This window comes from Gekko japonicus, unplaced genomic scaffold (genome assembly GCF_001447785.1).
Source record: "Gekko japonicus isolate JY-2015 unplaced genomic scaffold, Gekko_japonicus_V1.1 scaffold6197, whole genome shotgun sequence".
NCBI lineage: Eukaryota > Metazoa > Chordata > Lepidosauria > Squamata > Gekkonidae > Gekko > Gekko japonicus.
Genome location: NW_015197333.1, coordinates 218 through 16,778, shown reverse-complemented (window position 1 = coordinate 16,778; position 16,561 = coordinate 218). Strand labels below are relative to the sequence as shown.

At 47.1% G+C, this 16,561-nt stretch overlaps 1 pseudogene; it reads left to right on the top strand.

The window, feature by feature from the left end:
• The first annotated feature begins 4,612 nt into the window (after nt 1–4,612).
• LOC107125030 lies at nt 4,613–11,552 on the top strand (annotated as a pseudogene).
• Nucleotides 11,553–16,561: the final 5,009 nt, after the last annotated feature.

Here is a 16,561-nt window from a genome sequence, read left to right as displayed (position 1 = left end):
AGTGTTGAAGAAAAGCATAAATGTTAACGTGGCATAGCAGGATCCTACTTACGGGAAACTAAACACAGTCATTCAGACCCCCATGCCCTAATGATGTCTCCAAGAAACCTTGTGAAGCATATGGAGCAGAGGTCCATCAGTGGCTATTAGCCACAAGGTATAGATAGGACTCTCAGTATGGGGCAAGGGATGCTCCGTATTCTTGGTGCTTGGGGGGGGGTGTACTGCTGGACCTTCTGATGGCACCTGGTATTTTAAGCCACTGTGTGACAGAGTGTTGGACTTGATGGGCCATTGGCCTGATCCAACATTGGCTTCTCTTATGTTCTTTTGTCCAGTGCCACCCTATTGCTTGCTTAGAAAAGCCCTCTTGGATAATTCAGTTTTGCTTAGTCTGTGGAAAGCCAGGCGAGTGGGTGCCTTCCTGACCCCCTCAGAAATGTCCTATTGTTTGGATGTCCAGGCCAGCCAGAGGAGGGCAGTAGGGCAGTAATTCGCCTGCGCCATCTAGCTCCTGACAATGGCGGAGCCCTGGCGTGCTGCAGCTGCTGGAGCTTCTGAGATGGTTTTATGCAGTATACAGGGCATTGATCTAGTCTAGTCTCCATGTCACTGTGGCATGGGTCCTGGTGGTTGGATCAACTATATCAAGGGAAGGGGCCATATTTTGAGCTAGGCTGAGTTCGGAGAAAGCCTTTTTTGCAACTGCATTAACTTGCTTCTCCAGCAGTAATGTCCAGTAAATTCCAAGGCTCTTGAGTTGGCAAGGGTTAGCTGAAGCCCATCAAAAGTGACAAACATAATGTCTTTCAAGACTTCTGCTTTCCAGGGTTCAGTTTCAATTTGTTCACGCTCAGCCATTGAACCACAGCAGCCAGGAAGCCGTTGAGGACCTCTGCCCCATCCCTGCCTCCTCCTGCTCCTGTTTGCCCCCCAGCAGCCCCTCTGCCCAGACCTTGAGAGGCCCCTCTGCCCCTTCCCCTCGGCTGGCTGCTCGGGCAGAGCTCTTGCCCAGCCCTTCTGGCCTATTGAGGAGCTCTCTGCAGGGGTTAAGCCCTTCTTAGTCGCTTTGCCTTGGACCCCAGTTTACCTTGAGATGCACTCATGGGACAGACTGGTCCCCAGGTACCGGAGGCCAAGCTCATAACATCCACAGCAGATTTTTAAAGAGCCAAATGGAGATGTTTTCTTTCCTGAAGGACCAAACAAGCATAACCTACAAAGCTTGATACTTAATATACCCCAACAATGTTAATCCTGGTCCGCAAGCTACAACACGGACACTCCTTCTGAATGACTTAGGTCTGTTTTGACCAGGGTCAGTGATATAACTCCATTCTCTCTTGCTTGCTTTCTGCCTTTTGGATGTCTTTCCCTCTCCCTCTTCATAGGCAAGTGAATAAGAGTGTCTTTCCACAGTCAGAGGCAACCCAAGAGAAAGGGGAGGGAGATGGAAGAGGAGGACCCAGAAGACCCTGGAACTGGCAAGAGATTAAGAAAAAGTCCCCATCCCATCCAAGCAGGGAGTGCTACTGAATTTTGGGAGAGAGCTGTGCCAAAGATCTTGGCTGAGGACACTGTGACTGCAGATGTACTCAGGCGATGCTTCTGGCAGTTCTGTTACCATGAGGCCAGTGGGCCCCGAGAGGGTTGCAGCCGGCTCCATGAACTTTGCAACCACTGGCTGAAGCCAGAGAGCGACACCAAGAAGCAGATCCTGGACCTGGTGATCCTGGAGCAGTTCCTGGCCATCCTGCCCCAGGAAATGCAACGCTGGGTCAGAGAATGTGGGCCAGAGACCAGTTCCCAGGCAGTGGCCCTGGCCGAAGGTTTCCTCCTGAGTCAGGCAGAGGAGAAGAGGCAGGCAGAGCAGGTGAGGGGTTTTCAATCTCTCAGTGCAAGCAGTGACCTTATCCTAAGGCTCCCCTGTCAGTTATTTCTCTGTGTGTGTGTGTTAACTGCAAATCAAGTTGCTTCCAACTTGTAGCAACTCTATGAATTAATGTCCTTCAAAATGTCCTATCGTTAACAGCTTCACTTGGGTCTTACAAACTGAGGCCCCTGGCTTCCTTGATTGAGTCAATCCATCCCATATTTGGTCTTCGTCTTGTCCTTCCACCTTCAACTTTTCCTAGCATTATTGTCCTTTCCAGTGACTCTTTTCTTCAGGTAACATCACCAAAGTACGATAGCCTAATTTTCCTCCTGAGTCAGGCAGAGGAGAAGAGGCAGGCAGAGCAGGTGAGGGGTTTTCATTCACTCAGTGCACGCAGTGACCTTATCCTAAGGCTCCCGTCAGATATTTCTGTGTGTGTGTGTGTGTGTTAACTGCAAATCAAGTTGCTTCCAACTTGTAGCAACTCTATAAATTAATGTCCTTCAAAATGTCCTATCGTTAACAGCTTCACTTGGGTCTTACAAACTGAGGCCCCTGGCTTCCTTGATTGAGTCAATCCATCCCATATTTGGTTTTCATCTTGTCCTTCCACCTTCAACTTTTCCTAGCGTTATTGTATTTTCCAGTGACTCTTTTCTTCAGGTAACATCACCAAAGTACGATAGCCTCATTTTAGTCATTTTAGCTTCTAGGGAGAGTTGAGATTTGATTTGATCTAGAAGCCAATGATTTGTCCTTTTGGTGGTTCTGTAAAAACTTTCCTCCTATACCACAACTGGGATCCAGTTTGGTGTAGCGGTTAAGACTGGAGGACTGTAATTGGGAGAACCGAGTTTGATTCTCCACGCCTCCACATGCAACCAACTGTGTGAGTTTAAGTCAGTCACAATTCTTTCAGAGCTGTTCTCTCAAGAGCATCTCTCTCGGAGCTCTCTCAGCCCCACCTCCCTCAAAGGGTGTCTGTTGTGGGGAGGGGAAGAGAAGGAGATTGTAAACTGCTCTCAGACTCCAAGTAAAAGGTGGGGTGTAAATCCAACTCCTCTCCTCCTCCTCCACCACCACACACAGTAATGGGGAATACTCAGGTGTGAATTAATTCAGTCTTGGTCACCAGCGACACATCCTTACACTGGAGAATCTTTTCTAGCTCCTTCTGGGCTACCCTTCCCAGCCTCAGTCTCCTGATTTCTTGCTTGCTGTCTCCCTTGAGCAATTTCAAGTTCTTCATCATTAGCCCTTCATTTGTGTAATTCCAGACTAGTGATTACTTTTGTCTTCTTGTAATCCCGCTTTGCTGTTGTTTCAAGGCTTCACTATTTTCTGCCACCAATGTGGTGTCATCTGCACATCTCAAATGGTCACTGTTCCTTCTGCCAGTTTTCAGTCCTCCTTCATTTATATCTAATCCATCTTTCCTTATGATATGTTCTGCATATAGATTAGAGATGAAATACATCATAGTCTGACCCTTTTGCCAATTTGGAAGCCATTCTGTTTCTCCATCTCCTGTGCTAACAGTGGCCTCTTGTCCAGAGCACAGGTTGCACATCAAAGCAAACAGATGATGTGGCACGCTGATTTCTTTAAAAACCAGCCATAGCTTTTCATGATCTACACAGTCCAAAGATTTGCTGTAATCTATGAAACACAAGATGATTTTCTTCTGAAATTCTCTCGTATGTTCCAATAACAAACCTAAATTTGCAATAGGATCTCAAGTACCCCGTCCTTTTCGTAATCCAGCTTCAGCACCTGGCATTTCTCATTCCATGTATGGTAAGTCTTTGTTGTAGGATTCTGAGTATGACTTCACTCCCATGAGAAATTAATGCAAAAGTCCAGTATTTGCTGCTGACTTTGATGTCTCCTTTTGTCGGGATTGGAATGTAAAGTGAACGTATCCAGTCTGTGGGCCATTGTTTTGTTTTCGCCAATTTGGAAGCCATTCTGTTTCTCCATCTCCTGTGCTAACAGTGGCCTCTTGTCCAGAGCACAGGTTGCACATCAAAGCAAACAGATGATGTGGCACGCTGATTTCTTTAAAAACTAGCCATAGCTTTTCATGATCTACACAGTTCAAAGATTTGTTGTAATCTATGAAACATAAGATGATTTTCTTCTGCAATTCTCTCGTATGTTCCAATAACAAACCTAAATTTGCAATAGGGTCTCAAGTACCCCGTCCTTTTCGTAATCCAGCTTCAACATCCGGCATTTGTCTTTCCATGTGTGTTAGCCATCTTTGTTGTAGGATTTTGAGCATCACTTCACTCCCATGAGAAATTAATGCAAAAGTCCAGCATTTGCTACTGACTTTGATGTCTCCTTTTGTCGGGATTGGAATGTAAAGTGAACGTATCCAGTCTGTGGGCCATTGTTTTGTTTTCCTTCTTTGTTACCATATTCTTGTTAAGATTTTGAGGGACTCCTTTTCTGTGCCTTGGAATAGTTCTATTGATATTCCATCTACTCCTGGTGATTTGTTTCTCCCAATTGCTCTAAATGCAGCTTTCCTTCCCCTTTCTAAAGCTGTTGGTTCTTCTTTGAAAGATTCTTCTGGAAAGGAATCTGTCATCCTTTCATCTCCTTAGTATAATTCCTCAGTGTACTGTTCCCATTTTTTCTTAGATATTTCTACCTCTAGATATTTCACTAGATATTTCCATTCTTCCTCTTACCTGGCTGTTGTTTCAGATGTGGGGACGACCTGTGAATATGGAAGTGAAGATCTCTGAGGCAGAAGGAGCTCCGTCAGAGGAAAGTCAGAGGGCGCAGGCCCAGGAGGATGCCCAAGATGCCCTGCCAAGCGGTAAGGGAGCCTCCAGCCTAGATGGGATTGGGGCACCTAGTCAAGTTGTTGGGCAGAAGTTTCAGGACAAGAGAAAAGGGGAATACTTTTGCAGATGACATAGAATGGAATTCTGAGACACAGAGTGTCATAGGATGTGCTGATGGCCACTTTACTTTATAGGGGAGTAGACAGATTCATGGAGGATAATTCCATGTGGTTTGGGGGTGGCGCTTGGGGTGAACATGATGTCATGGTGATGTCTCGACTGGCCAAATACCTGAATCTGAAGTCAGAGCATCAGCAGATGCCCTGAAGTTTCCAGAGCCTTAGCTGATGTACTGAAATTACATCTGGGTTTGGGTGTGTGTGTGTGATGCCAACGTGTCGTGCAACATGATTTACGGTCCCCTCATTTTCTCCTGCCAGTCCAGACTCCAGGATGGGTGGGAGGGCCCAGCAGATGGGAAAATGGGGTGCCTGGGTTTTTGGTCAGATCCAGCAGGGATGCTGCAACCTTTGGAGCTTCAGGGTTCACAGGGCACATTTCAAGCCTCACAGAAATGTTGGCAGCATACATAAAACTGCAAGGCTCATGGGTACCTGATGCTTCTCTTCCACCTCTTTGACACCTTACTAAAAGTCATTAGAAATTTTCTTGAGTGTAAAGAAGAAAAGGTTTCACAGTCCTGGGAACAGGGATGCATGAAGCAGAATTCCAAGAAGCAAACAAAATAGGAACTTGAGGTTAACATTCATCCTTCCAATTTTGTCTCCCTTGCAGGCAGTGAAGAGATGTTGTCAACCTGTCATCTTTTCAGAGGAGTGGAAACAGCTGCTCCACCTCTGGTCCAGGTAGGGGGGAAGATTGGGGGATCGTCAGGTCTCCCCTCCTTTGTCATGAGGCTTTTGGTCCTGCTGACCGAGGAGAGACAGGCTCTGAACCCCACTCTATTTACGCAAGCAAAACTCTAAATCCTGCACCTTCCTCGAGTGGCCCTGTTGAGAGTGTAATCTCTGTCTGGACTGATCTCTGACGGGGGAATCTGCTTTTCCTTTCAGCCTCCCTTTTCCTTTGAGGAGGTGGCCGTGTATTTCACCGAGGCCGAGTGGGCCTTGCTGGCTCCTGGCCAAAGAGCTCTCTACAGGGACGTCATGCTGGAGAACTACGGGAGTGTGGCCTCTCTAGGTAAGGACATTTCATAGGTGCCCAAAGTGCGAATTGCTCCCATTGGGACGATGCATGAATCAAAATATTGAATAGCAACATGTGGTTGTGAGAACTGCCTGGTTACTTCCCCCCTCCCCGGGGGGGCCCCCCTGCAGATATTGGAGTGGGAGTGAAAACGATAGTTCAGTTTGGCCAGTGTTGTGGCCCTCAGCCAAGCCAGAGAGGGTGTCCTGGCCCGTGGCCAAGGTGGGGCTCAGAGGCCCTCAGAAAGACTCTGGAGTGGGACCAGATCCCAATTTCTCAGTTTTCAGCCTTTACAGCATGCCCTTCCCCGAGATGGGATTACGGCCATCAGCTCTGACTGTGGTCTGTAAAGGATCCATCCCCCTTATACTGGTTAGGAGTCTGGTCTTTGATCTTGACCATGTTTCCATCCTTCCAGAAGAATTGTTCCTCTTCCTTGGATTTCTAAATATAAATTGTCATGGGAACGGGCAAGGAATAGCCCTGGGACCTTTCCTCTTCACTTCCAAGTGACTCTTGGTTTGGTAGAATTCTCAAGCTTGCTGGGTAAGGAGGGAGGGAGGGAGGCCTTCTGGGGCCTGGGACCTGGAGGCTCATAAGATGTGGCTCTTGAGTGGCTGCACTACCCTTAAATACTGGATATTCCAGGAAAAGTGGGGGGTTACCTAAGAACAGCCCTGCTGTGTGACACCAAAGGCATGTCTAAACATTCCTACAGCAGTCCCCTGGACGTGAAGATGGGTATGAGCAGTGTTCCCTCTAAGCTGAGTTAGTGTGAGCTAGCTCACAGTTTTTTAGCCTCCAGCTCAGAGATTTTTGTCTTAACTCAGGAAGGAGGGCTCCAGAACAACCTAATTTATGCAGTAGACAAATCGCTTGCTCACAACTTTATTGCCAGTAGCTCACAAAGTAGAACTTTTTCTCACAAGACTCCATAGCTTAGAGGGAACATTGGTGAGTGCTTTCTTTGGAGCTGTTCTACCTTGCAGGGGTGGCCTGCAGCGGGTATTCCCACCAGTTCACACTGCCACTCAAGGGCAAGTGGCTTACACAAATCACACAACACCCTCTGTTTCGTGTAGTGGTTGAGTGCGCGGACTCTAATCTGGGAGAACTGGGTTTGATTCCCCACTCCTCCACTTGCACCTGGCTGGATGATCTTGGGCAAGCCGTAGTTCTGATAAGAGCTGTTCTTGAAAAAGAGCAGTTTCTGTCAAGAGCTCTCTCAGCCCCACCTACCTCACAGGGTGTCTGTTGTGGGGAGGGGAAGGGAAAGGAGTTTGTAAGCCGCTCTGATACACCTTTGGGTAGTGAAGGGCGGGGTAGAAATTCAATCTCTTCTTCTTCTGTTGTCGGGACGGGAATTAATCCTCACCCCAAGAGAGCGAGATTGTGTGTTATTGAAGAGATTCCCACTGAAAGTTTCAGAGGATGGAACAAGACAGACTCTTCTGGGGTCTTATCTGGACAGAACTGCCTGGATGATTCAGATGTGGCTGTGCTTTAAACAATAGGCTCAGCCATGGTGCAGAGAATAAACTCAGAAACAGCAAAAAAAAAAAAGGCTCTGACTTTGAGAAAGGTGCCCCTACACTGCAAGGCTGGTTTTCTCATTTGTCATTACCTGCCCCCCAACCAACGGCACCTTTTCAAAAAACAAAGTGGGGGCCTTTTGGACTGTGGGGTTCACTTGGTGAGCTCCTGGCTTCTCTCCTCCCCCTCGGAAAACATGCATTTTGGGGAGGCTGAAAACCAGCTCCTCCAGGCTTTCTTGACAACTGGAAGGAAGCTCTCAGTGCAGTTGCAGAACTGGATAACTTGGTAACCTGTTGTATTTAATCATCAAGTGCAGAGAATCAAAAGTCAAAAAGCACAGTAAGTCAAACGGGGGGTGGGGGGGACACACAATATTTTGCCACTTTACCCCTTAAAATACATATAGGGAATTTGGGGAGGGGAGGGACAGACAGAATATAAAAAGAAGCTCTACAGGCGGGCCTGGCGGGGATAAGGTGTGACCAACATCTCAGTTTGGGAGGAAAGATGATCGGATAACAGAAATGTCATTGTACACCAACATACAGCGGGAAGAAGCCACTGTAATATTTGGATTGCGGTTGGAAATCCAGGTGCAGATCAGACCACCTTGTCTGGGTTCTAACAGGATCTCTCTCTTTATTCCAGCAGGGAATGATCAGAGAAATGAGGAGGATGAGGAACTGCATCCTCTATCACCAGATGAAGTCAAGAATGAAGACTTGAGAGGAAACTTCAGAAACCAAGTTGGACCTGAGAGGCAGAAAAGAAGCCACATCATCCAGAAGAGGGGTAAACCCATTCCTTGCCAAGGGGGGGATTTCCAAAAAGTAATTCACATGGTGAAGGAAATACACAAGTGCTTGGTGTGTGGAATGAACTTCTCAGATCAATCCCAGTATAATGTCCATTTACAAAAGCACGGTGGAAAGAAGACCAATCATTGGCTGGAGTGTGGAAAGACCATGATTCATAGAACAGAGCTCCGTAGACATCAAAGAACACATAGAGGAGAGAAACCTTTTAGCTTCTCAGACTGCGGCAAGAGATTCTCAGAGAAATCAGACCTTGTTAAACACCAAAGGATTCATTCAGGACGGAACCTATTCATTTGCTCAGAGAGTGGAGTGATGTTGTCTATGGGAGGCAAAGATAATATACATTTTTCAAATTGCAGTATATTGAATGCATGTAAATGCTTTTGGTGTGGAAGGTACTTCAAATACAGATCACAGTTCCTTGTGCACAAAAGAATACACAGAGGGGAGAAGCCTTTTAAATGCTCACAGTGTGAGAAGAGATTCAGTTGTGGTGGCCATCTTCAAGAACATCTAAGATCTCATACAGGGGAGAAGCCTTTTGAATGCTCAGAATGTGGGAAGAGATTCAGTTGCAGTAGCACTCTTCAGACTCATCTAAGAACCCACACGGGGGGAAAGACTTTTGAATATTCAGAGTGTGGGAAAAGATTCAGTGACAGTAGCACTCTTCAAAAAGATCTTAGAACCCACACAGGGGAGAAGCCTTTTGTATGCTCAGAGTGTGGGAAGAGATTCATTCGCAGTGGCCATCTTCAAACTCATGTAAGAACCCACACAGGGGAGAGGCCTTTTGTATGCTCAGAGTGTGGGAAGAGATTCAGTGACAGCAGCACTCTTCAAAAACATCTAAGAACCCACACAGGGGAGAAGCCTTTTGAATGCTCAGAATGTGGGAAGAGATTCAGTTGCAGTGGCACTCTTGAAAACCATCTAAGAGCCCACACAGGGGAGAAGCCTTTTGAATGCTCGGAATGTGGGAAGAGATTCAGTCGCAGTAGCACTCTTCACATTCATCTAAGAACCCACTCAGGGGAGAAGCCTTTTGAATGCTCAGAGTGTGGGAATCGATTCAGTGACAGTAGCACTCTTCAGAAACATCTAAGAACCCACACAGGGGAGAAGCCTTTTGTATGCTCAGAGTGTGGGAAGAGATACAGTCGCAGTGGCACTCTTCAAACACATCTAAGAACCCACACAGGGGAGAAGCCTTTTGAATGCTCAGAGTGTGGGAAGAGATTCAGTTGCAGTGGCCGTCTTCAAACTCATCTAAGAACCCACACAGGGGAGAAGCCTTTTGAATGCTCAGAGTGTGGGAAGAGATTCGGTGGCACTCTTCAAACTCATCTAAGACCCCACACAGGGGAGAAGCCTTTTGAATGCTCAGAGTGTGGGAAGAGATTCGGTGGCACTCTTCAAACTCATCTAAGACCCCACACAGGGGAGAAGCCTTTTGAATGCTCAGAGTGTGGGAAGAGATTCGGTGGCACTCTTCAAACTCATCTAAGACCCCACACAGGGGAGAAGCCTTTTGAATGCTCAGAGTGTGGGAAGAGATTCGGTGGCACTCTTCAAACTCATCTAAGACCCCACACAGGGGAGAAGCCTTTTGAATGCTCTGACTGTGGGAAGAGATTCAGTCTCAGAGACACTCTTCAAAATCATCTAAGAACCCACACGGGAGAAGTCTTTTGAATGTTCAGAGTGCAGGAAGAGATTCAGTCACAGTGGCACCCTTCAAGAACATCAAGATCACACATAGGAGAGAAGACTTTTGAATGCTCAGAGTGTGGGAAGAGATTCGGTGGCACTCTTCAAACTCTTCAAACAGGGGATAAGCCTTTTGAATGTTAAGAATCATATAATCATAGAGTTGGAAGGGTTCCTCCAGGGTCATCTAGTCCAACCCCTGCACAATGCTGAAAATTCAAAACTACCTCCCTCTCCACACCCACAGTGACCACTGTTCCATGCCCAGAAGATGACAAAAAATCCTCCAGGATTGCTTCCTGACCCCAAAGTGGCATTCAGCATTTCCCTGGGCGTGTTAAAAAATGACACAAGAACTAAGCACTGAGGCAGAACTAAGCACTCATGATCTTCCTAAGTTCACAGAATCCACATGGTTGTCAGATGGCCATATAGCCTCTGTTTGAAAACCTCCAATGAAGGAGAGCCCACACCTCCCCAGGATGCCTGTTCCACTAAGGAACTGCTCTAACCATTAGGAAGTTCTTCCTAATGTTTGGCCAAAAACTCTTCTGATTTAATTTCTACCCGTTGGTCCTGGTCCGACCTTCTGGGGCAACAGAAAACAACTCTGTACCATTACCTAGATGACAGCCCTTCAAGTACTTGAAGATGGTTATCATATCACCTCTCAGTCGTCTCCTTGAGACTAAACATCCCCAGCTCCTTCAACCTTTCCTCATAGGGCTTGGTCTCCAGACCCCTCACCATCTTCGTTGCTCTCCTCTGGAGACGTTACAGCTTGTCTATATCCTTCTTTAATTGTGGTGCCCAAAACTGAACACAATACTCTAGGTAAGGTCTAACCAAAGCAAAGCAAAGGGGTATCATCACATCTCATGATCTGGACACTATATTTCTGTTGATAAAGCCCAAAATCACATTTGCCTTTTAGCAACCTCATCACACTGCTGACTCATGTTCAGTGTATGGTCTACTAAGACCTCTAGATCCTTTTAACACATACTACTTCTGACAGGTTTTCCCCAACCTATGATTATGTATTTGATTTTTCCTACCTAAATGCAGACATTTACATTTATCCCCATTGAAATTCATTAAATTTCTTTTAGCCCAGTTTTCCAGCCTGTCAAGATCATCCTGTATCCGGATCCTGTCTTCTACCATATTTGCTACCCCTCCCAATTTAGTACCATCTGCAAATGTAATAAGCATTCCCTCTATCCCTTCATCCAAATCATAGATAAAGATGTTAAACAAAACAGGTCCCCGGACAGATCTTTGAGGCACTCCACTTGTCACTCATCTCCAAGAAAATGAGGAACCATTCATGAGCACTCTTTGGGTGCCATCTGTGGGAAGAGATTCAGTGTGGGAAGAGGTTCAGTCGAAGTGACATTCTTCAAAATCATGTAAGGACCCACACGGGAGAAGCCTCTTGAATGCTCAGAGTGTGGGAAGAGATTCAGTTACAGTGGCACTCTTCCAAAACATCTAAGTACCCACACAGGGGAGAAACTTTTGAATGCTCAGAGTGTGGGAAGAGATTCAGTCAAAGCTGCGGCCTTCAAACTCATCTAAGAAACCCACACAGGGGAGAAGCCTTTTGAATGCTTAGAGTTTGGGAAGAGATTCAGTCACAGTGGTGCTCCTCAATATCATGTAAGAACCCACATAGAAAAAAAGCCTTTTGAATGCTCAGAATGTGGGAAGAGATTCAGTAGTAGTAGTAGTACTCTTCAAACTCATCTAAGAACCCACACAGGGGATAAACCTTTTAAATGTTCAGGGTGTAGGAAAGAGATTTGGTAGCAGTAGCACTCTTCAAGAACATCTAAGAACCTGTAGGGAATTGGGAAATGGGGGGGGGGGCCCAGACCACTTCAAGGGACCCCCAACCCCATTAGGGTTCTTTCCTATGGGTGGGTGGAGTCTGGCTAGGGAACTCAGGCCTCCAAAGGGAGAGAAACACAGTGAGAACAGTTGCTTTATACCAAAAGTATTTATGAACTCTAAAACCGTACTCAAGTAAAGCTTAATAGCATATATTCAACATCAATACCTAATAGCGTAGAGAAAATTCTCAGTGCTCGATATAGTGTACACTTAGGATAAGGAATTCCTGGACTGTACCAAGACCTCTTATGCCTAGGTGAGGTGTTGCCTAAACAGCCTCAAACAAAGCCCAAAGCCTCCTTTTTAAATTTTAAATTGTTTTCAGCCAACAGGAATGAAGGGAGGAGTCAATTAAAATATATCAACCTTGCCAAATACCAGCCCTCCCTAAGTTAATAAGACGAACCTTCACTAACATGAACTTTTGCCCAGATAGATTTTCTTAATTGCAATGTCAAAAAGACCTAGACAGATATGTTTAGGCTTTGGAACCTAGCACTTGTAAGACCATGGAATGTGCTTTCAGCAAAGGTACATCTAGAGGACAAGGCTTTAGTTTTTACACCTAGGCTGCTAGCAAAAGAGCAAAGGCTTTTTGGACTTTTGACCCTAGAAACCACTGTCAGTTATATACAGAGAAAGGTAGATATGATAGGGCGAACATCATCTTTTGCCCCTCTTGAGCGTGTTCAATCAAAGTTCCTAAGAGCAGCATTACAAGTCCCCAGTTGCATACCAAATGCCTTGATACATTTGGAAACTGGCACTGTCAGAGTGGAAGCCAAGGTGTGCCTTGCGTCCCTAAATTACTGGCTTAAGATGAACAATTTTCAGGAAGGTTTGACCCCACTGCTCCTCTTGGATGAACATCTGTCTGTATGGCTTAAGACAGTCATTTGCAGACTTGCCAGCCTGGGCTTTTCACTTTCCATGATTTTAACTATGACCATGCAAAACGAGCCATAAAACAAAGGATATTGGACACTGAACACCAGCTTGATTCCGGGAGGGTCCCTACTTTCTTGTTCCCTATGAACCCCAGATATATAGTCAAGTTGGCTGCCTATCTGACCCTCTTGGAGGTGCATAGTCACAGGAGGGCCTTTACACTTGCAAGGTGTGCTGCACTCTCCTCTGCTGTTTTAGAGGGGTGGTTTAATAGAATCCCCCATGGGAAAAGGTTTTGCCCCGTCAATGAACGAGAAACTGAGACTGTAGATCACATTCTTCTGTGTTGTCCCTTCTATCAAGATGCTCGCATCCAGACCACCACTCCTTTGATCAAATGGAATACCTTGGAGAATGAGCTTGGGATATGTTAGATTACTCCTAGAAGACAGAAATCTATCAACTACTACATCAATTGCAGAATTTTGTGCAACGCCCTATAAAATCCACCATTTGTTTTTGTTATCGGGGTTTATGTAAATACCACCCATTTATATTACTATTTATATTATTTTCTATTTTAGTTTGTATTATTTTTTACTAATATCAATTTTCACCTTTTTGGTGGTAGTATTTTATCTATGCTGTTCTTTGATCGTACAATAAAATTTGAAGAACCCCAAATTCTGGCACAGAACCCACACAAGGGAGAAACCTTTTGAATGCTCAGAATGTGGGAAGAGATTCAGTCAGTGTGACTTCCTTCAAGAGGTGTGAAGCTGTGCCAGAGCTTGTGACTGACCCAAGGTCACATCAGCGGGTGCAAGCGGAGGAGTGGGGAATCAAACCCGGTTCTCTCAGATTAGAGTCCACGCTTTTAACCACTACACCAAACTGGCTGGTAGTTGCTAAGAGCGGTGAACTCATCTGGAGAGCCGGGTTCGATTCCCCACTCCTCCACATGACGTCAGCTCCACATGAAAACTCAATTCTCTCAGAGCTCTCTCAGCCCCACCTACTTCACAGGGTGTCTGTCGTGGGGAGAGGAAAGGAAGGTGATTGTAAGCCGCTCTGAGGCTGCGATCATATGCACAATTAGACCCGACATAGGTGCGAATGCCAGGTGGATTAAAAGGGCACGATCAGATAGCAAGATCTGGGAAGCATCCCGCAACCGTCGGCAATCCGTGCTGCTCCATCGCAGAAATGGTCTTAAAAGACACCAGGGGAAACCAAGTAGTAAACAGGTTGCGACGAGCCATGGACAGACTTTCCCCCGTCTGATCGGTTGAATGCGCTCCCAAACTGTCAGGATGGTGTGATTGGGCCATCCTGACTCTGTGCCGTTCTTCCCCCCCCCTTCACAGCATGCACATCATCACAAACTCCATAGGGAGCCCTCAATGTGGAGGTGCGATTCCTCAGTTCCTCATTTATGTGCACGGGAAACAAATGGCAAAACCTGAGAATCCTTCGGGTAGAGAAAAGCAGGGTATAAAAACCAACTCTTCTTTCTGAGTTATGGTGACCAGCAGGGCTATTTTTGGGCAGGACCACACAGGGACGGAGTTCCGGCTGGCTTCAGAGTTGGCCACACCCACTACAGCCCAAACCTCTGCGTGCGTGGGCTACAGAGGGAAGGCCAGGAGAGCGACCCCCCTCCCCTGCATCTCTGAGGCAGGTAGGCCAGGGGGGCCCTGGAAGGATCGGGGAGGCATTTAAATGCCTCCCCATGGATTCCTTGGCCTGTCTAAGGGCTGGCTTGCCCAGGCTTCCCACAGCCACGGGGCACCCAGGCAAGCTAAGGGAAGGCATGGGGGGTGGCCTAATATGCTAATGAGCTGTGCTGTTGGGGTGTGGCCTAATACGTTAATGAGTTTCTGCGGTTGGGTGTGGCCTGTTATGCTAATGAGTTCCTGCTGGGCTTTTTCTCCAAAAAAAGCCCTGGTGACCAGAAATGTGCACTGTATTCAAAATGAGGCAACACCATAGATCTGTACAGGAACACTATAATATCAACTGCTTTATTTTCAGTCGTTTTCTTAATAATCCTTAACACAGGGTCTACCCTTTTTCCCGCTGCTGTACACTGGGTGGGTGTATCCGCTACCACCCTGAGATCTTTTTTCCTCTCCGTCTCAGCGAGTTCATATCCCATTGGCCCCATATACCTGAAGTTGTGGTTTGTTTTTTTACTCGATGTGCATCACCTTACAGTTACCAACTCTGCACTTCACTTGCCACATTGTTGCTCACTCAACTCAATTTGTGGAGACTGTTTTGGAGGTTTTCACAGTCAGGCCTGGTTTTCAGCATCCTGAATAATTTTGTGTCATCCGCAAATTTGCCACTCAGGCCCATAGCCATGGGGGGAGGGGGATTTGAGGGCGACACTCCCTGCCAAATGGGCCCTGCCCCCTCACTGCCCATCCCTCCTGGTCTCCCTTCCCGAGCCCACATGGGCTACTGCAGCCCCAGTCACACGGGCCAAATAACGTGGGGGGGAGGCGTGGCTGTTTGCCCCGGAGCAAAATAATGCGCGGTAGCCCGATCACACGGTCCCCCAAGTCTTCGCGCTTCGGCTGTTAGCTGGTGATCACACGGCGATGCTGGAGTGTGGCAAAGGAGCTGCACGGCAAGCGTTTCACGTTTGTGCGCATGCTCAGTTCCGCGGAGCAGCACTGCTTTCCCGGGGGGAAGCTGGGCCCACTCAAGAGACACCCCGGGGGGGGGTGTGTCCCGATCAGACCTGCTTTCAATTGCTCGCCCTGAGCTCGCTTCGGTTTTTAATCAGACTTGCTTCGGTTTCCTTCTCTCCCCCCCTTATCAAACCCCGCCCCCTCCCAGTCTTCTGGGAGGGCTGAACAGCCTGGGGTTCCCCGGGGAGAGCAGCCCTGTGCGGAGTGACTCCCGAGGAGTCCTACTGAACTGCATTACGGGGCGCCTCTGAGGGCCGCCGGGCCCAAGTCCAGCTCAGCAGGGTGTGTGTGTGTGTGTGTGTCCGGGCGCTGGTGCTTTGAGGGAGGGCGGGAGGAGAAGCCTCCTCTTTCCTGGCTCTGACACGTATTCCACATCCCTGCTGTACATCTGAATTGACATTTCCTGCCAGATGTGCTTTGATGACCTGGGAACGGCCAGCTTCATCTACGCTTCAATGAGCATCTTGACGCCAAGCTTTCACACCCGCCCAGATGCCTTTCCTTTGAGTTAGAGTCTTAAGTTTCAATATTGGCCAACCCTCTAGGTAGCCACCCCTCACTACACGCATCCAATAGCTGTAGGTATGGAACGGACTAACAGGTAGGTGGGTCCACAGGCTGGCACAGGTGCCACCTACCCAAAGGACCACCTATAAAAGCTAAGGACCATGTGCTTGGTCTTTGCTAGCCACAACCCCCCCATCACCCCCTGTCTGCTTTAATTCCCCTTCTGTCCAGCTTACTGTACCCAAATCCTTTGTGTTTGCCTTGATCTTTTGGTCTGCAGCTAAGAGGTCCACACTTGCTGGCTGGTTCTAGCAGTGTGATTTAGAAACATCCCTAGGTTATATTTTTCTGACCCTCTATTCTTCATTGCAACAGACGAGGCTCCAGGACAGATTAAGTATAGCCTTTCATCACCCCAACCTGCTAATGCAAAAGTGACTATTAATACTGTAATTTCTAAGAAACTTGAATGTATGAGTGCATGCATCTGTATTGTTTGTATGTGATTTATATTCTTAAGTAAAAGACAGATTATTTTGAACATACCAGCCTCGACTCTTTCACTGGTAAACCCTTGGGGTGGACTGGACCTTGGTATAGCTGGCAGGAACCCATATAAAATTTGCC